Source organism: Lonchura striata, chromosome 3 (genome assembly GCF_050655825.1).
Source record: "Lonchura striata isolate lonStrDom1 chromosome 3, ASM5065582v1, whole genome shotgun sequence".
Lineage (NCBI taxonomy): Eukaryota > Metazoa > Chordata > Aves > Passeriformes > Estrildidae > Lonchura > Lonchura striata.
This window is the reverse complement of record NC_140705.1, coordinates 8,858,246-8,878,879: the sequence shown is the minus strand read 5'-3', so window position 1 is coordinate 8,878,879 and position 20,634 is coordinate 8,858,246. Positions and strand designations below refer to the sequence as shown.

At 36.7% G+C, this 20,634-nt stretch overlaps 2 long non-coding RNA genes across 2 annotated transcripts in view; both read right to left on the bottom strand.

Annotated features, from left to right (window-relative positions):
• LOC116183450 (uncharacterized) overlaps positions 1–20,634 on the bottom strand; it is a 230,104-nt gene that overhangs the window by 67,194 nt on the left and 142,276 nt on the right. The window lies entirely within an intron of this gene.
• On the bottom strand, positions 1,084–20,490 carry LOC146767786 (uncharacterized). Its single transcript, XR_014953550.1, has 3 exons — positions 7,497–20,490; positions 6,894–6,972; positions 1,084–6,192 (listed from the first exon to the last, which is right to left on the bottom strand). It is a non-coding gene; the product is annotated as an uncharacterized LOC146767786 (long non-coding RNA).

Below are 20,634 nucleotides of genomic sequence, written 5' to 3'. Positions count from 1 at the left end.
AGCTAAGAGTCATTAGGAAGAGACTGAAATCATTGCTGTGTAGCTGGCTTTGAAACAGGCTTCTGACTGATGCGGTCTTTGGGCTCCATTTCCATTTTGTCCACTGCAGGTAGAGGGTTTCACAGAGCTGCTGGTTTGTTGGCATTTCCACAGTGCAGCCAGCCTGGCTTCGCACTCGGGCTCAGGCAGGCACAGCTCCAGGCCAGGGCAGCTCTGCTGCTCCCCAGGTGCCTCATTTGTCCAGCCTGTGCTGCTGACGTGGGCTCCTGGTCTCACCAGGACCCTCCCTCACGAGAGCAGATTTGTCTGCTGATCCCTGGGCTGCTCTAACCCTGGTGACCAGACCTGGTCTCTCCACTTTTCTGGCAGACTGTGGGGCTGTGTCTCATCAGCGACAGGGTTTATTCAATGCTTATTTAATGCATTTGCCTTTTGGAATCATACATAATGGTTTTAAATTCTACAATTTCATTTATTTAAACTACATTATTTTTCTTTGGAAATAGGCAGGAACATTCACTTTCAACCCTCATTTTTTTTTCTTTCCCAGCAGGCTTTTTTATCAAACAGATGTGATGAAAAAGCATGTTTTCATTACTATTTTCTCTTTTTAAAAAATCCTGGCAGGCCTAGATAAACTTGTCCTTTTGACACATGGCTCAGGGCATGTCTTCACTGCATTTTCACTCCTATCACATGCATCTTACAAGTACTTACCACAGGCGTATTTTCAAAATAGTAAACTTTTCACACTTAGCCTCTTTCTAATACTCCTTAACAGCAAAGACCGGTGTTTGCTGCTGCAAATCAAACATCTACAGCAAGAAATGACAGTGCAGGTGAAAGACAAGAAAAGAGGCAAAGGCACTTAAGAACAGAAAGAGAGAATAAGATACAAATCTTTTATATCAAACTTGTACACTAATTGTGATTAGCAATATATTGTACATGAAGGAGAGATTGTGCTGTGTTACTTCTCCCTTAGTCCACCTCCTAATTATAGAGCCTTCATGATACTTTGCTTACATTGTCTGGAGGAATTACCAAGTCCTGGAAATACTTTTTTTGAAAAGGAAGAATGATTTAAACTAAAATACTGAAAGCTGAACATCAATTTCCAGTTCTGCTGAAGGAAAATCTCCAAAAACTAATTCTGCACGGCATCACAGATACTGGTAGTATTTATAACAAATTTCAGCCCTTTGCTGGTTTTCTAGTAGCTGTTTGAGACATCTAAAAACAGATGTGAAAGACTGTAAATGGGAATTCATAAGTGTATACACACAGAACAACATCTGGTACAACACAAGCCTGTTTAAGACTCCAGATTCATGTTGAATTTTTCATTTACCAGTGTCCCCAAGTCCTCCTTCCCTTTAGGGCTGCTCTCAGTCCCACAGTCTTCACTGATACAGGGGATTGCCCTGATCCAGTTGCATCAGACCTTGTCCTTGACATTCCTGAACTTCACAAGTTCCAGGTGGGCACATTCCTGGAGCCCAGCAAGGTCCCTGTGGGTGAGATCCTGTCCCTCAAGCAAATCAGCTGCACCTGCACCACCCAGCTTTGCCAAGGTGCACTCAAAGTCACTGTGTGTCACTTGGGATTGCTTTTGAGTCACTGAGAGGAGTACTAACAACTGGAATACTCTTTTAATTTCTACATTCTCAGTAATTCATTGACTATTTTCAAAATCCGGGTGAAAATTGTGCTGGTAAAAATTTAAGTATTTTAGAACAAATAAGATGTCCAAAATTTTTTATAAACCAACCAACCAACAAAACACCGAGGAAAAAAAACCCAAACAAAACCCAAAAAAAACCCCAAAAAACCCCCAAAACTGAGAAAATCAGAAAAAACAAGATCCCACCAGTCAAATATCAAATAATTTAAGTAGGAAAATTATGTTCTTCCTGTTATGTTTTAAATTAAAGATTAATTTTTAAGTACCATATCCACATTCTGTTTTCACATTTTTTAGTTTTAAGCTGAGTTTTTTATGTTATGTTTTTTGATACCGGTTATCATATTTCTGTACTAGTTAATTTCTCTTGATCAGTTACAGAAGTTTTAAAATGCCTTATATATCAGAAAAAAATCCAACATAGCAAAAAGAAGTATGATATGCTGCAACTTTACTTTTCTGAAATGTTATCTCTGCAGAAGTTTGGCTAAGCAGAAATAAAAATAAAAAGGGAAGGAAGGAGAAAAAGAGTTGTTGGATAAAAACTGGAGGTTATTCAATGCATTATTTTAATAAAATGAAAATTGAAAATCATATTCATTGAAAATGAAAAATGAGGCCTCAAGTAGATGGGAAAATATTATGACTAAGGTAATTTAAAAAATAATTTTTTTTAAGCTTCATAGCTCAATTTATTTTGAATCAAAAAACCCCCAAACACCTAAATCTAAATAGGCAAAATAGACAGTTTAAAATTTTATTGTGACTACTTATTTCCAGTCACTTCAATAATAGTTGAAGATGGAACGTAGTAAGTCTGATAATAAAATATTTTTAAGGGGAAGGAAATCCCTTGCCCTAAATGTAGAGGTAAAAAAATGTGTCCTTTGTCTTCCATATTATACTTACACTGAGATTATATTTTCTGGAAGACAATTTCTCCAAATACATCAATTCTACAAGGGCTGCTAGAGCAAGAAATCTCTATCAGGTAAGATGGGAAATTACTACTTAGTGGATTCACCCTTTTTTGATTAGTCCATATAAGCAATAGTGAAATTTAACTTTCCTGTTATTCAGAGATGTGCAAAATTATCTGCAAAGTATCAAGTCTAACCTGAATGAAGACAGTTTAAAATACTTTTAAGCTTAAAATGCTTATTTTAAATATTTAAATAGTGGAAAGGAAAAATAAGAGGATTCATAGAGCCCTGTAATGATGAGTAATTTAATTTCTAATCTTCAGAAATTAACTTATGACTCAGTACTTGTCTTCATATATTAAGTTGTAGGAGCTTGACTCTGTGAAATAAGGGAAGTTGAAGCTGTAGCTCAGGAAATTCTCCCTTTCTCTGTCATAGCATGTGGATGTCCATAAGAAATCTGGATATTCCTAGGACTTTTAGACATCTTTTTATCTGCATTCTGCAGAGGTTCAGTGTTGGAAATGTGAAGAAAAATATCACCATCTTCTGAGGGAATGGTTCCTGACAGATGGACTTTTAAGGGGCTGTGGTAGAGGGACAGGGCCATTTCAGAGCAGTTTTAGTTGTGTGGAGCCAGGAGCCTCCATTGCAAAGGAGAGTGATCAGTCCAAATGAAAAAACTCCATGCAAAGCGGTGTTATGGTATAATCTCTCATAAAAGCAGTTTCTGTGTGTCTCTTGGTGCACTGCTCTGTGATGGCTCTGAGCATCTGTTGTGCAGATCAAGCCTGTTAATCACTTTTGTTCTGAAACCTGTCAGAAACTGAGGTGAGAATCCTTTCAGCTGGCCCCTTTAGCTGTCTATCCACAAGACAACCTGAAAATGAAGGAAGGATGGTAGAAGGCAGATTTTTAAATTGATGTGTTTTATTCAGGTCAAGGGATGTTTGTGCTTTTCTCAGGGTGCCATGTGTAGGGATGGGTGTTATGGCAGACTGGGCTCTCCAGTCACACATTTGCTTTTATCTCCTGCTTTGATGAATAAGGAAAACAACACATTTAGAAATTATATTGTCAACCAATGAGATTTCATTATCACCACTAGTATGAAAGGGCTGAGGCTTTATAAAATGGAAATAATTATGACTGTTGCAACCACTTATTGATAAGAAAAACAAACAAAAAAATCCCACAGAAATAGCCATTTAAATCACCTGATTACCTTATATGTAATATTTTAATGAATAAATCCTACCCTCTTTCAATCAGGTCCCCACGCTAAATTTTTTTTTATAGTTTCTTTATTTTTAAAATTCTGTGAGAATCAAGAATTTTCTTAACTTCTGGTGCTTCAGATGCATTTCTTGGTAGTGAGTAATGATATAATTCACACTATTTTATTGCTCTTTTCTGGTGATAGTGAAGTATAGATGATAGTATTTCCAGCACATATATTCACAGATATGACTTTGGAATCCTCCTCCAGTGTGTACTTATCATCAACAAAATAAGATCACTTACAAATTTATGAAGAATAAACTCAGAAAAAGAGGATTATAAAAATAAAAGTGAGTCTAATAAAAGCTCTAAAATTTGTATATTTTAATTGCTCTTATTTTTAATCAAAAATATTAGATTATTTTGGCTATTAAGCAATATAATATTTTCATGAAATATTAATTGCAATATTGGAAGGCTTGAAGTTTTGAAATAGACTGCCATCTGCAAGTACAGAAACTTATTTTCCTAAGCACTCAAAATATTTTCCAATATACATTTTATTGCAGTCAGGTTTCTGTTGCCAGTGTATGAAAGGTGATACTTTCTCAGTTAATTTATATTCATTTCCTGTTTCCTAAATGAAATAACTGACTTTACCACCTAAAATGTTCTTGGAGGCAGGCAGCAACTCAATTAGCAAGAATAATAAAGTTGGTTGGTCATCTTTCAGTGAGCACAGCCCATTCAAAAGACCTACAGCCATCCAGCTGCCTATTAAAGAATCATCTTAGCAATCTTCTGAACAATGATCACTTTGAGGCAAACAGAAACTTCTTAGTTAACTGCTTAATGGAGGAAAAAAAATTAGTGAGACCAAGTCACTTTCCTTTAATACCTGTCTTTTTTTATACTGCATCCTGGCAAACCTAATCTGTAAGAAATGTAGATAGAAGAATGCACTCTTTTTACCTCTAACTATAGATCCTAGCAAAAGTTAAGACTTCTCATGTGCCTGAATTAATATACATTTCCTATCTGAAAAGTCAAATGCATGGCCTTAATTTTACTGTCTCTCTGCTAAAGGATGCAGATTGCCTTTAGTTATCCCATTGCTCCTTGGCAGTTGAACAGAAACTAGGCATCCATGTCAGCTCTGGCTTTTTCAGATATTGCATTCAATAAAGTGAATTACACCAACCAAGAGGTTTGTTTCATCTTGGAACATAAAATTTCATCAGGAAACAAATGGATAGCTGCTTATACAGCAAGTGGCTAGTGTAGGATGATCTGGGTTTCACTTTGGATGATGAACAGGGATTTTTCTTTGTTCAGATGAACTACATGTGGTGCCACAGTCAAAACTTTTGTGAGCAACACTGAGTGTATAGAGGAGCCAGCGTTATGCTTTTAATGGGAACTCTCAATTTTAATATGCCTCTGAAATGCTTTTCCTTCTAATAATTCTCCTTGGAAGCTCACTGGGCTGCTCTACCTGTTTCCCAGTGAGAAGTGTTCTGCTACACTTTTTTTGACTTTATATTCTGCAGCACAGACTTTCACTGGACACATCTGGTCCATTTCACAGAAAGTTTTCTCTGTTTTCATGTCACAGCCTGCCCAGAGCCCAGATCCTTTTGCAGAGCTTTGCCCATGCAGTGCTTCGCACTTGCAGCTTCCTTCAAGGACAAAAGATACTACAAGTCCTTTAAGCATTGCTGAAAACCTTCACGGGCATCTTCAGAAAACCCCAAACTATGCAGCTTTAACAAGCTATGAACCCTAACTGCAAATACTGATTTTTCAGCCTCCTAAGCACAGTAAACCTTTCTTTGGTTAGAATTCTCTAAGGCATCCAGAACATTTCTTCAGATGATCTTTTTTCTCTCTGTAAAGTTAAAATAGAATTCATTCCATTACCCACAGATTCTGACAAAGTAGAAATGTAGGGTAGCTATCTAGGATTCCCTTTGTATTTAGCATATCTCTAGGCAATATAATCAGTGGGGGAATTAATTTAATACTAAACCAAGTGCCTACATGTGGACCTTTGTAAGCCTCCAACTTGAAAGTAAACCTGTGGAGACCAGCTAAGATATACATGCTTCCTTTGTAGATAGCTGAAGTCAAGAGTCAGGTCAGGTGTATATCAGCCTTACTTTTCTTCTTTCCTTGGTTCTGCAGTTTGACACTTTTCTTTATAGTATTTTGTTTCTTTTTTTTTTTTTTTTATTAATTTTTGCTCCTTTGGACCTAGATATCTACAAAACCTTTGGAGGCAGCTGATCTTCCTTTTACTTTGCTGAGTTCTGTGCCCCAAGATGTTCAATATTTTTCTCCTGTGAATATTTTTCTATTAAATCCCTAGTATAAAAAACAAATAACAATTTTGCCCATGCAAACAGCACAGTCAACTCCTGTTACACAGAATAAAAAGGCTGTTAGTATCTAGTAAAGTTGATTATATCCAGCAAAATTCAAGGTAAGACAGAACACAAACACAGTATACTTTTGCTAAAGTAACTAAACTGAATTTGGATCAATCCCAAAATGACACACTACTATTTTGGCTAGGGAAGGAAACAAAAAAAAAAAGTAACATAATTGCCTAATTGCACTTCAGAACCTCTTCCTTAGAACTGCTCTGAACTTTGCAAAGCTATGATGTCATTGGGGTAAGGGTTATTTAATGTCCCCGACACCCACTGCAGTTCTCTCCATGTCTATATCATGGTCTTCTTATAGTACCCATCCCTGCAGACCCTCCTTCTTCTATTTTGCTCATCAGAATAATATTTTAGTAGTTTAAAATCTTATTTTAGAAAAAATAAAATTTATTTCATACTTCTAATTCCTAAAACTCATTCACACATTTTTCACTTCTATAAGAACAACAGATATAAAGAAGCATCTATTGAATATTTATACTAAAGTTTTAATCATTTAATACAGACAGGTACTGTTTGAGGCTTTTTATGAACCAAATATTTCTCATTCTTCTTGAGTATTGTCCATTTCTACTGCTGACCAAGCATAAGAAGTTTCTTCAGTGGTTCATTACTTACATCAAGCATCCACATAGAGTATGTTTTATTGCCTGTCATGACTTGGTTTAGGAAGAAAGAAAATTGAAGTTTCCAAACCCTGTAACAGATATTTTTCACTTAAGTACTATCAATTCTTGGTGGAATTACAAGGGTCAGACACAAGCTTCTCTTTTTGACAGATCCCTCACTCACCTCCTATCTCAAAATGTGTGGGAAAAATTCAACATAATGTGAAAGAATAACAAACTATAATTCAAAAAGTGAATGAAAATAATACAAAAACTTTCCCTAAAGTAATTGTTTCTATTATATAATATTATTATTATATTACATATTTTACTTGGTACACATGCTTACAGTGCTGCTGCGCTCCATTTCATTATTTTATGTAATGGCAAAGACAATATTACACATTCATATCTATAAGCCAGTATTATTTGTTTAGAGGCAGTAAGCAGGAGGCATAAAGGATATTTAGGCCATTGAGACCAATATCTACTTTCAATTCTCATACTGTGATTTTTACTGTATGTTGTCAGCATCAGTACCTGGCACCAGTCAATGGTGGATGGGAAATGACTGCCACCATCAGTTTATCATCCTACTGTAAAACTTTCATACCTTCTCTCTGTGACTTCTCACGGGAAGCTCCTCACAGCACAGAATCTTTTTCCTTCCACACGGCCACCTGACTCCTTCCTGCCCCTCACAGCACATAGGAACCTTTACTGTCCCTGACACCACAACTACCTGAGCCCTGCTCCTCACAGCCCAGCCAACTGACTTAACTTCCCTCTTAATTAACTAACCCACTCTTTTATAGCACCCATCCTTACTGGACACAGCTGTGACCTATTAAAGGCAGGGATGTTGCTCCTCTTTGGTAATTAGCACAGCTGAAACTCCTCAGGGGCAAGATGCCTTCAGCACAATCTCTGTTCTCTTACAGTCCATCCTCTCACAGTATGTACTGTGTGATAATCAACACCTATGAAGGTCATGGCGCATGTAATTTCATTTTGAAGACTAGAAAAACAAAAGAAAGACAAAGAAGAAAAACAAAGGTTCATTTTGAGCTTGTATTCTGGTGAAAGTTCCATAAGAAAGGGTTATGTGAACTATTTATTATGTCAGTTTTGCTGGTTGTGCACTTTTTAGTTACAGTATCTCTTCCCTAAAACACAAATTTTCAGAAACTTTGATTTTATCACTTGCTACCATGACTTTGCATTGAAACCTTTCATTTTCTTCCACTTAAGTCTCTGTCTTTTATCTTCCTTATTTGAACATGTTTAAGGAAAACTGGAAGCACTCATTTATTCCCAAGATTTTATCCTAGAACCACTGCTGCCTGTGGTAGCTCCCAGATCAATGCTACACAGGCAATAGGCCTTCGACTCAAGCTTTTCTCTCAGGTCTTCCTCCAGTCACAGCTGCTAGAATAGGAACCTTGGTGCTTTTCTATTCACCAGTATCCTCACTGCTTCTACTATTCTTGAGTTTTTAAACCATTCCATATGTCCAGAAAGGGGGATTAATCAGATTCTAGGATTTCAAATTATCACTGAAACATGGAAATTATCTTCAAAATATCAAGTAGAGAATTTGACTTCTTAATGGAAATCTCCAGTTATCCTGATATGCCTGCCAAATCTTGAAAAGAATGTAAAATGCTTTTATGTTATTGCAATATATTGCATATCGCATCAATATATTTTTTCTTCCTCTGTTGCTGTCAGATGTTCTGTGAGCAATCAGTGCCTGGTACACTTGGCTTCTGCAGTTTTTAGAATCAACAGAAGTTCTAGTTTTCTGTCTTGCTTTGTTGTTTGAGAACAAAAGTATATTCCCAAGGAATGTTTATTTTATTATTTTTAAATACTGTGCCTAGGCTTTATCTGTTCTTTAACCTCTAGCACGTAGTGCACATGAGGTTTTTTGTGGAGTTTACTTCAGTGCATAGTTTAAGCCAATTGTGAGCAACTTCTGATGAAGTGCAGTGTCAGGACACATGACACATTTTTGCTTTTGTCTTTTGTGCCACCAGCTCATAGCAGCAGCCTGATTTTGTAAAGCTGAACTGAGGCTTTTGTCTGACTGTTTAAATGAGCTGCTCAGCTATTTAAATGAATCTTCATGAGCTCTCTTAAAGATTTTCAGACATTTTCCACAAGGAAAATGCCTTCTAGCAGTTCAAATGCTCTTGATATTCTATTGGTTTTCCTTTGTGCCTTGTCTCAAAATTTTTGCTTTATCCACTAACTTACTGTTGGTGTAATTCTTTTTAGGACATTCAGAAGTGCCAGAATGCCATACAAACATAATATCTTCAATATCCTTCAATCCTTTTCCTCTTTTTCAAATATTTCTCCTCCTTGTTTTTGATGTTATTCCCTTCAGAAATTGCTTTCAATTGACTTAGCTTTTCTCTTTTCTCTAAAAATCTTGCCTCAAGCCTTCTACTCCTATCATTCAGTGCAGACATAGAAAAAGATGGGCAATGGCGTGATACAGACTTCAATCACTTATAAATAAAGGAGGAAATATTAATGGCTATAACTCCATGATTTCATGAATTTGTGTATGTACTACAGCTTAATTAATTTCTGCTACCACTGCTTGCTTCCAATTTAACACAATGAAACATATATCACAGAGTTGCAAAGAGTCAGAGAACAGCTGAGGCTGGAAGATACCTCTGGAGATCATCTAGTTCAAACCTCCAGTTCAAATCAGGGTCAGCCACAGCTCAGGGCATCATCCAGATTGATTTTTAATGTCTCTAAGGATAGACAGTGCACAATGTCCCTGGGCAGGTTCTTCTAGTGTCTGACCCTCCTTAAAATAGATTTTTTTTCCCTTATTTTAAGTAGAATTTTTTTTATTTGGATTTGTGCCCATTGCACCCTATCCTGTTCATAGAAATCTCTGAAATGAGCCATCTTTTAACCTCATACTATCAGGTCTTTGTACACATTAATTGCCCTGAGTTCTCTGCTCTCTCAGTCTGTTTATATGAAAGATGCTCCAGTAGTACAATTGCTTTCAGGGTCTTCAAGGGCCTCAGGTTCCTAAAGGAAAATGTTAACAGCAATGACTGAAGTCATTGACAAGTTTGGCGTTCTCTATATCACGTTACTGGTTTTCCTGTGCCATTCAGGACAAGATCATATTTTACATATTCTCCACTTTACTACCAATATTCCTTTCAGGAAGGTGCCTGAACTAGCTTTCATTTGCTTTCCTAAAGCCAAGGGTTGTGATGTTGTATTTTGCATTTCTCCCTCTGCTCAGGATCCTGAACTCCATCTCATACAGCAGAGGTTGCTCATGCCTTCACATCCCTGCCAGCAGAGCACCTGCTGCCATTGGCTCACTGGTTCCTTGTGTAAACAGTAATCATCAGTGGTCTTCAGAAAACTCCTGGATCCATGTGCTTTGTTCTGCTGTCCTTGCTATAGCTCTTGAAGAGGCTAAAATCTGGAGGACAGGGTTCTGTTAAGGTGAGGTTCTTCCTATTTTCTAGAGAAGGTCTTTTTATATTTTTTTTCCTGGCTGAGTGATAAGAAATAGACATTCATATATGATGTTGTCAATGTTGGTTTGCTGTCTAAAGCCAATGCTTAAATTTTCAGTTGCCTCATCATTCATCCCAATGTACAGATCCATGCATTCTCACTGCAGTCTCATATAAAGAGCATTTACCCCTCTTCATCTTTCTGCACTATGTTCCAATTTTGTCAACTATCAATCTTTTGGATCCCAAAGAGGTCATATTCCAACAACAGCATGCACATCTTTCAATGATGACACAATATTGTTTTAAGTTAATATGTAATATTCTTTTTCAATACTCCTATAATATATATATGGATTCAAATTCATAAGGATTTTTGGTTTTTCCTGTATTTTTTTGACACTTGTCTCCTCTGGAATAGATACAGGTTCCCTTATCTTCCAACTGCCTACTCACATATAATAGTCTGTGCTTATTCACTCAAATTATCAGGATCCTACAGACTATTCATTAGGGTCTGTCCAAAAAAAACAACACAATAACAAAGCAGATTGATTCTGTATGGCATTATTTTGTCTTTCATCGCTTCACTAAGTTTCTTAGTGACTTGATAGAAAGTGACCCATATTGTATTATATGAATAATGAAATATGCCGGTTTTCTATAATATTCAACAATATTGCTCTATTGTTATTACAGATTTTCATATCATTATGAGCATTTCTGCAATGCCATCAGCCTGGATTGTTTCATCTGATCTTAGGTAGCTAAACAAAACACCTAAATTACTACTTTAGCTGTCTGAGCTAGTTTACCTGATGCTATTACTTTATTGTAGCATACTGCAACATTAAATTCTGGTAAGAAGGCAATGATGATATGAGGTGTTCTGAATTGTTCTCTGGGGAAACCTATAGCTCTCCACTAAAGAAATATATGCAGATAGCCTCCCAACAAAAACAGAGAGAATCGTATGAATCTGGGACATGGTGTCTAGGAGACCTTGTTAGTCTGACAAAGATGAGCAGTGTGATAAACCCATTGTCTTTGTATATACACTAAACTCCTCAAAATTCAAAACTAAAATTTCTCTGCACTTCACTCGTGTATATTTAATGAAATTTCATCACAAAGAGGTTACAAAAAAACAGGGAAATCATTGTGGCTTTCCTTTGCTGGAATCACATCCTTTAAATCTTCACAGGAAAAAGTCACATAAAGATTTGAAAGATTCTTCTCCAAATTAGTCTAAGGGCCTCCTTGAAAGAGCCATAGCTCTAATACTTGCTCTATTTCAGATATTTCAGTTGGCAGTTTAGGGTTGCTGCTTTTATTCCCTGAGAAGACATAGCCAGGTATTAATCCTGAAGCTTCCTCTTTTGGTATTCAAAGTTAAATATCCAACATCACAAAAAAATCTGAAAATTTAACCCAAATTCTTCTGAGTGTCAAAATCACATACCAGAACCATAGTGCTATAAATTGTGTAGGAAATAAGAAATACATCTCTTGGACTGCATTGTATTTGATTTTAAGTGAGCTAGGAAAGAAATGTTGATTTTAACTGAAACAGACATCATAATTTACTGAAATGCATTCTTTTGAAAATACTGGCTCTGGACAGGTATAGAGGTTGACTGCCGATTGAATTTGGCCTTAGGATATCCATCTTAGGCAGGGAACTTGCAATGAAACCAGACATCAAGTTTGCATTCAATAAACAGGACAGGCAAGACAGGTCACACTTTGGTTCTGGACAACATAATTGCATCCCACAGGACAGCAAAAATTCTGGCTAGTTCCCTCTCCCCGTGAGGAATCTAGAGGCTATGCTCTTCTTATTGGCTGTTTTTAGACTTTCTCCAGTATGTTGCCAGGATCCTCTATTGTCCCATCATGTACATTCATGGCAATAGAAAGAGATGGGTAACAGCAGAACAAGACTCAGGTTATCTGTAAACAGGGAAAATATATTCCATCAGAAACATTATAAAGTCTGCTCAATGCCCAGGACAACTGTGCAGTTTTCTCTTCTTTCTCATTTCTCACTTTTTTTTTTTTTTTTTTTTTTTTTTTTTAGTAGAGTGCATCACTGCTTTATTTTCCTCTTTAACTGGACACAGCTGTTTCTTCAATATTCATATGGATCCTCCCTATCTTCCTATATCAAGTCTCAGGCATTGTTTGAGCTGCACTGAAGACTTGGTAATTCCTTCTGCACACTGCCATGACTTCCACAGACCTGACAAAAAATCTCTCAGTCATGAACTAGAACTGATAAGTCTAAACAAAAAGGATCTTTATTTTGTCCTTTGGTGGTTATTTTTCAGCAAGATCAGTTCCCCAAACTAGATTACAATACAAGATGCTTTACCAGCAGAGAAAAGCACAATGACAGAGAAAGGAAAGAAAACTTTTCTGGTTTTAGTCTGAATAAATTTTGACCCAAATAACCATAAAATTACAGTTTCTTGTTACTGCAAGTTTCTTTGCCTGCCAGTGGTCTTTTCTGCAATGTGATTACTTCCTGGGTGAGGTATATACTCTATATAATACATTCTATTGTTTTATCTTTAATATTTTTTTCTTTTAACCTTTTTTTTTTTCCATTAAATAAAGTATAACTTACATACAGGTACACATAACTTACATGCAGGCACACATGCAAAATAAATTAAGTCATAATAATAGAATCATAGATTCATTGAGGTTGGAAAAAACGTCTGAGATCATCAAGTTCAGCTTTTGATCAAACACCACCTTGTCAATGAGACCAATTAGCAACAAGCACCACATTCAGTAATTTCTTAGACACTCCCAGGAACAATGACTCCAGCATCTCCTGGGCACTCCACTCTAGTGCCTGACCACACTTTTAATGAAGAAATTCTTCCTAATCCCCAACCAGAACCTCCTCTGGCTCAGCTTGAGGCCATTTCCTCTTGTCCTGTTGGATGATTTTCTTTGGATGGGACCTTGAAGATAATGTAGTTGCAATCCCCCTGCCCTGCACAGAAACAGTTTCCATTAAACCTGATTGCTCAAACCCCCTTCCAACCTGGCCTTGAACACTTCCAGGGATGGGACACACCCTAAATACATAGGTATGCATATGCATGATGGAGGAAACTAGATTACTTTCTGTCAAATTTGTTTTTATTCTTTGCCATCATCTTTAAAGTAGAGATTTTCCGATTGGCCATCACAGAGATGATCACTCATGAGCCCACAACCCAGGTGAGCAAAGATTTACTATCAAGCTCACTAAAGTTAGGCATCTCCTTTGACTGGGTAAATGAGTGGCTGCAGCAACCAGTGAAACAGCAGGTAAGGGGTAGCTGGAGAAGAATGAAAGAGGAACTTCCCAAAGGGACAATGGTGGATGGCATCTCAGAGCTCATTTTCTTAGCTGTCATTGCTTCAGTTCTGTAAAGCTCACATCACCTCAATCTTTCTAAGAAAATACAAATGCTGGTAACACAGAAAGCTATTGCATCTGTGTTAAATGTTGGGGTAAACACAGTGTAAATTCCATATATGGCCATAATATCCAAGTGCTTCTAGTTTAAGTAGCTCTGAAAAAAAATATAGTAAGATTTTGACACATTTTGTCAACTTCTGCATCCAAAGAAAATTAGTGTTTGACACAGTTTTGATTAGATAAAAAAGTTAATTTAAACTCCTATGGCTAGCACATACTAATTACTGTTCTGACGCCCTGCTCTACTTTTACTATAAACTATGTGGTCAATGCCAGTTGCAGTAAATCCTGTCAGTTAATGTGTTAAAATTTACATAGACCTCACAAGGATAGTAATGTACATTAGCTATAAAATTCTAGCTAGTATCATGTATCACAAGCTCAGTAAATTTTAATGAAAGTATGATTTATAAGCATTTTCACAGGTGATATTTAATAGATATTAGAAAAAATTATGAACTCCTTTCATATGCTACAAATCTAACCGTGAGAAAAGTAATTGCCACAATGTGTGTTTCAAGAGTTGCTGAGCCTTAAAAGATAAGCATTTGTGAAGTACAGGAAACTTAGATATACTTTACCTTAAATTGTCATAAAATTTTCACTCTCTTTTAGCCCTCTGGTGAAATTTTTGGATGACTTTCGGATTATAACCCACTGAATGAGAAATACTGACACAGAGCCTAAGCTGTACGTGTAGTTGGAAGTTTTCAAGACCTTCAGCACTTATTTTATTGAAAAGAGAGTTTATATTGATTTCTTTTCCTAATTGATCTGTCTTTTGTTCTAGAGTAACAGTGAAGAGTGCTATTAAAATCCTTAGGACTGTGTAGACAAAAGAAAGTCAGGAAGAGCTGCCATGTAATTCACAACCGTTTATGAACTACATGTACTGTACTCTGCATTTTCCCAGCCACTGCTGTGGTAGCTAATGTCTCCCAATAGTACAAGTGACACTTACTGATTGCATAGTTTTATGTTAACTGTATTCCATTAGCAGATTTCTCTGTAAATCCCTAGGATGCATTGATTGATAACACAACCCCACATGGAATTTCAGTACAAACTCATCATATTTCTTCATATCACACTAACTGTATTTCTCAGAAAGATTTCCAGTAAAATTGCAAAAAATATTGGTCAATCCAGTCTTGTTCTAAATATGTCCTTCAAAAAAGATCCAGGAACTTTTTGTGCCTAAACAGTGTTTTAGGATTACTTGTAGATCAAATTAATTTTAATCAATATGTGGTAGAATTATAGAGGTGTATGAAATACCCAACTACCTACTACTGAGTAAGACAACAGTTATTTACGAGACTGTAGCATTACTTCTAGGAAATCACTTCCTCACATATGCGGCCCATTTATTAAATAGCAGAATCATAACTACTTTCAATTCTAGAAAGTGATACTAACCACATTCATATACAGATCTAACAGAGCTCTGAAATATGTATCACCGGGCACTGCAATAAACCAGGGCTTTTTCTATTCTTACTTTCCATGTTTCAGACAACACTTGCATTTATCATCAATCTTTGCTTTTCGTTAATTGATCAATAAATATTTTGAGCTATGTTACTGAGGCACATTATATTTCATTAATGCAAAAACCAAAAAATCATAGCTCCAGTGAAGTCAGTGTTAGTCCTTCCCTTTATTTAAGTTAAAAACAATTTCATGCAGTAAGCAGATGAATATGGCTACTATATAAGGATAATTACTTGCTTAGGAAATAAAAAATTGAAATACACCACTTATTTAACATGGGGTAGCACCATCTAGCTTTAACAGATCCAGTTTGTTAACAGTATCAAAGGATTTGAAGTATTTCCTTTCATAGAATGAAATGTATGGTTCTGCTTACTCCAATGGACTAAACGGCACAAATAGAATACAAAAAATGACCAGACAACTTAGAAACTGACAAATATTTTTGTTCTTTCATTGCAACTATATAAATAAGCACTCACTTTATGTGTGATTTTTTGGGATATGTAGTAATACAAAAATCTTGAAACAATATTTCTTTGCTGAAGGACATCATTAGTGCTACACATTTTAGCTGTCCCATGCCTAGCATTTATTACCAGCCACAAAGTATACCTGCAGATTATGATAAAAAAGCAGAATATAATCAAATAATTCTGTCAACCTTTGAAGTGCATAACTAGATTGTGGCCCTGTTATCTTTACATTCTGTTATAATGGAATTTGGAGCAACAAAGTGCAAACATCCTTGAATTCTTGACTACAACATCTGCAGCAAACTGAATACACATAATGTATGCATTAATCCAAGCTGCAGAGAAAGTCAAACCTTCGACTAATCATCACCCCAGACTTCTAACTAAACAGCAATAAGGCAAATCTCTTCTAAATGTAATTCTGTCAATTACAGTGCAGCTGCACCAGGGATAAATATGGCCCATTGTCACTGTGATTGATGATTTGGCTACACTGGGTCAGAACTGGGTTGTAACAAGAATGTTGTTTTTGATAAATCCTCCTCACTGACTTTCTCCGTTGACATTCACTTAAAAAACAAACAAATAAAAAACCCCACACTTTTTGACATGATTTGTTTCATAAGGAGAAGGAGGTAGTCAAGGAAAAAATAAAGTCAGTAATGTTTTTTGCCTAAGGGAACCATTCACCCGTTACAACAATAGGGGGAGTTGTTGATTTCGGCATGTACTTTCCACTTTTCCGTTTGCATTAATGAGAGCTTTATGCAACGTCCCAGGAGTATCAATGGGAGAATAGATCATTAGGAGCCTGATAACTCTATTTGTTACTGTGTATGAACTTCATTGAGCACCTGACTTTAAACCTGACTTTAAACCAAAGGTAGCTGCAACTTCTTGCGCTAAAAAAAATAACAGCTCAGGATCTAGTATCATTCATACCAAAGTAAGTATTTTCTCCTGCAGGAAATCTCAGAAAAATAATATTCAGTAGTCCCATATTTTACCACAACACTATGATCACCTGAAATAGATGGGTACTTCTGGCTCCCAGCACTGTGTTACTACCAAATTCATTGCCAGTTTTAGATTGTGTTGCTATTATAGCTGGCCATAGAAAATACACTGACAGTCTTTTTCAGAGTGATCACAGCTTTTTTGCACTATTTTTTTTCTTGCAGGAAACCATTATCACTGAGCATATTTCTATTCTACAATTATCAGCTGATTGTTTCTTTCATCAATCTTTCTATTTTTTTTGCCTAGTCCCAGTTTCAAACTAACCACACTATAGCTACCTAGGCCAGCCTGTTTGCTGTTTTACTGCTGACCTCACACTTTTGCATATCCACTCCTATGGAATGTCTTCAAGAATCCCTAAAGAAAGAAAAAAATAAAAGGAAGAGTAACATAGATGAACTGCAGAGCTCTTTATTAGGGCAGCTCTGAACTGAACTTTGTAATGCTAAATGAGACACTTGTTATTACTGGTAGGTGTTATAGAGCATACCCAGACACAGCAGCTCTCTCCATGTCTATACTCTGGTCTGATTGGCTCCAGTTCCTTGAACATATAAAAGTGAAACTGTCTGTTCCATGTTTATACATGCCCTTCCCAACATCATACTTCCAGATTTCCAGGACTTGTACTCCTTTTTCCATCATCTTCAGGTGCAAAATCTGAAAAGTGGGAAGCTGAGGTTGCTGCTTCCTATGGCTCTTCATTAGAACTGAGGCATTTGCTGCCCACAAGGGAATTCTTCATAAATTCTCCATAGAAAAGAGACAAGCTAGCACAACTGCTTAAGTGGAAGTTGTTTTAATTTCAGATATTTTGATTGAAAGGTAGTAAAGGGAACTTCAACAGCTTAGGTGGGGGAAGATGGGGAACAAACAGCCTTTGGTAAAGGGGAGGTGATGAGCAACAAGGAGGAAAAAGTGAGATAGCTAAGCAAAAATTCTCACCAGGCATAATTGCAGACATAAACTGCTCTGAAATTCTCTTTGTCAAAAACAAGAGTGCATTTACTCCTCTTCACTGCCTACCAATAATCACCTAAATTAAATTTTATAGGATTTATCATCCTTTGATCTGCACTTCCCATGGGGATTCACGGCTGTTAAGATGTGTTTATTTCTGCCTGAGGCAGATAAAATCTTTGGATTTGGGATGAGAAGCAGGGTCAGAAGATAAACAAGTTCCCAGGACTGGTAATGACATAGAGATGAAGAATGCTGACAGCAGCAGCAAATCAGAAAAGAGACATTTATTTGAGAATGAGACATTAAATTTGTAAAGTGAGTCTCTGATGATGAAAATCTTGGTGCATATAAAATAATTCACAGCACTTTGTATAATTAATAATAATCCCAACCTATCAGGATACATGAGTTTTCAGAAACTGCATTATAAAAATACACCCATACAGCAATTTGATAAATAAAATATTTTAGAAAGATTCCCATCTAAAAAAGACCAGGATAAATTAAGACAACTCTCTGTTTCACATCTGTGGGTCAGGACTGTCAGATGTCCATTCTGTTCCAGCTTCTAGGCATTGTAAATCTGAATAGCTTCACACACTACTTCTGTACATTGTTGTTTTATCGAATGCTCAAATCCTTGCATTTTCATCCTCTGGAACATTTTCTAGCTATGCAGCACAGTATAGAGACACCAGGCTGAATTAGTTTTGAGATTCAGAAGTGATTTAAACCCATTGCAGCACCATGCCAGCACAAGCTAATTTTCTTCAGACCTGAGCGAGTTTCACCCTAGAGCTCCACACTGCAGTGCTGCATCCAGCTCTGGGGTCCCAGCACAGAAGGACACGGACCTGTTGGAGTGTCCAGAGGAGGTCACTGAGTTGTTTGGAAAGATGGAGCACCTCTCCTATGAGGAAAAGCTGGGATTACTGGGATTGTTCAGCCTGAAAAAGAGAAGGCTTTGAGGTGACCTAATTGTGGCCTTACAGTATCTGAAGTGAGACAAAAAGAAAGATGCCGAGGGAATATTTACAAGGGTGTGTAGGAAGAGAATGGGAGGGGATTCAAACTGACACTGAATAGGTTTAAATTATATATTTAGAAAAAAATTCTTTACTGTGAATAGAGCATATTTAAAAAAAAAATTGTAATTCCCAGTAAAATACTGTGAGGTTCACATAGCATCACTGTTGTCTTATGACACAAAACAAAATAAAGTCTTCCCATGTGGTGACTTTCCTTTGACCATACTGGGATATGCAAAAATGTTTCCTATTACCATGAAGATATTGACTAGGAATGATGGTATATTATTCACTATTTTTTGGGGACACACAAAAAAAAAAATCTTGACTAGAAAAAGAACACTTATTTTTACATTTCTGCCATAGTATGTAGTGAAATCTTCATGTAAATGGAGGTATACTATCTCCATTTTATCTATAAAGAGATGTAATGATATGTAGGTAATTTTGTAGGATATCACTAGGAAGAGAGATCACTGGATTATATACAAAAGATGGAATTTGTCCCAGGATTGCTTAGCAAAGAATTAATTTTACATTTACCTCCCAGTAATTTGTCATCTTTTTACAATAGCAAATTCTACATTTAGGCCTCAAATAATAACCATTCCAGCCTCTGTATTGTCAATGGAAATTTAAGATTTAATTAAGCTACCAAAATATAGGAGTTCTAGTGCCATCTCAAATGCCCAGAACTACCTCCACTGATCTCAGTTTACCTTTCCTAAGGATTAGGGATATTTCAATTATCCCGTGTCACATCTGCGAGTCCCATGCATGTCTGAAATACCCTAGGTCAGCTCAAAGAACTTCAGAGGCTTCTGATCAGGCAGTTGAAAAGTACTCTGTCAGTGAAACCTGAAGAACAACTAAATTCACTATAAAGGAGGTACTAAGCAGTACTAAATTGCATAAGCGTTGACATCTGGAAGAATTTGAGATGACCTAAGGAACCTGAAATAGGTGAATAAGACACTGGGTTTGAAAGAGATTTTTCAAAGCAGTACAAGGCAGGGTAACCACAGCATCAAAAATGTCACCTGCATTTCAATAACTCATCCCACTTTTAAATCTGATGAGTCACAGCCCACTGTTTTTTTGTACTGATGAAAAGTAGGGGGTGTATATGAAGTCACTACACTGTAGCCATCCAAAGTTAGATGCATTAAAGCCCATTCCTGCTTTTTTCTGGTAAGATATACACAATTTACAATGCACTTTACATCATCCCAAAAAGCCATGCTCTTTTTGGAGCAATTAGTCTACTTCTATTTATTGACTATAAGAGGTACAAGAAGTACTACCTCTGATATTTACAATTTAGATGTCTCAAGTTCAGTGACATGGATCTGCACAACAATCTGTGAAACAATCCAAAAACACCATAGCATTTAGTTTCTTCAAAGATATATTTATACCCTTCCAAACAGGCAGTCCTAGGATACGGGTTTGAAGTCCTATAGGAAAATTAGAAAGACTGTGCAGGATTCTTCTTGCTCAGCCCAAAGCACTTGAATGTATTTACTTGGTTGTTCCATTCTACATGCCATAATGAGATGCCAAAATCTCTTTTTTCTCCAAGAAATAGATCAGAGTTCAGGTGAAAGGGGACAGCCTGAACTATGGTCCATCTTGGATCTGGCAGGACTAGGAGCTCTCTGACATGGGAGAATTTTCTGTTTTCTTTTCACAGGAGCCATTCCTGCACCAATCTCCCCCACAACAACCCCCTACCAAAACCGTGCCACGTAAGCCCTATACAAACACAAAAATCCAGTCC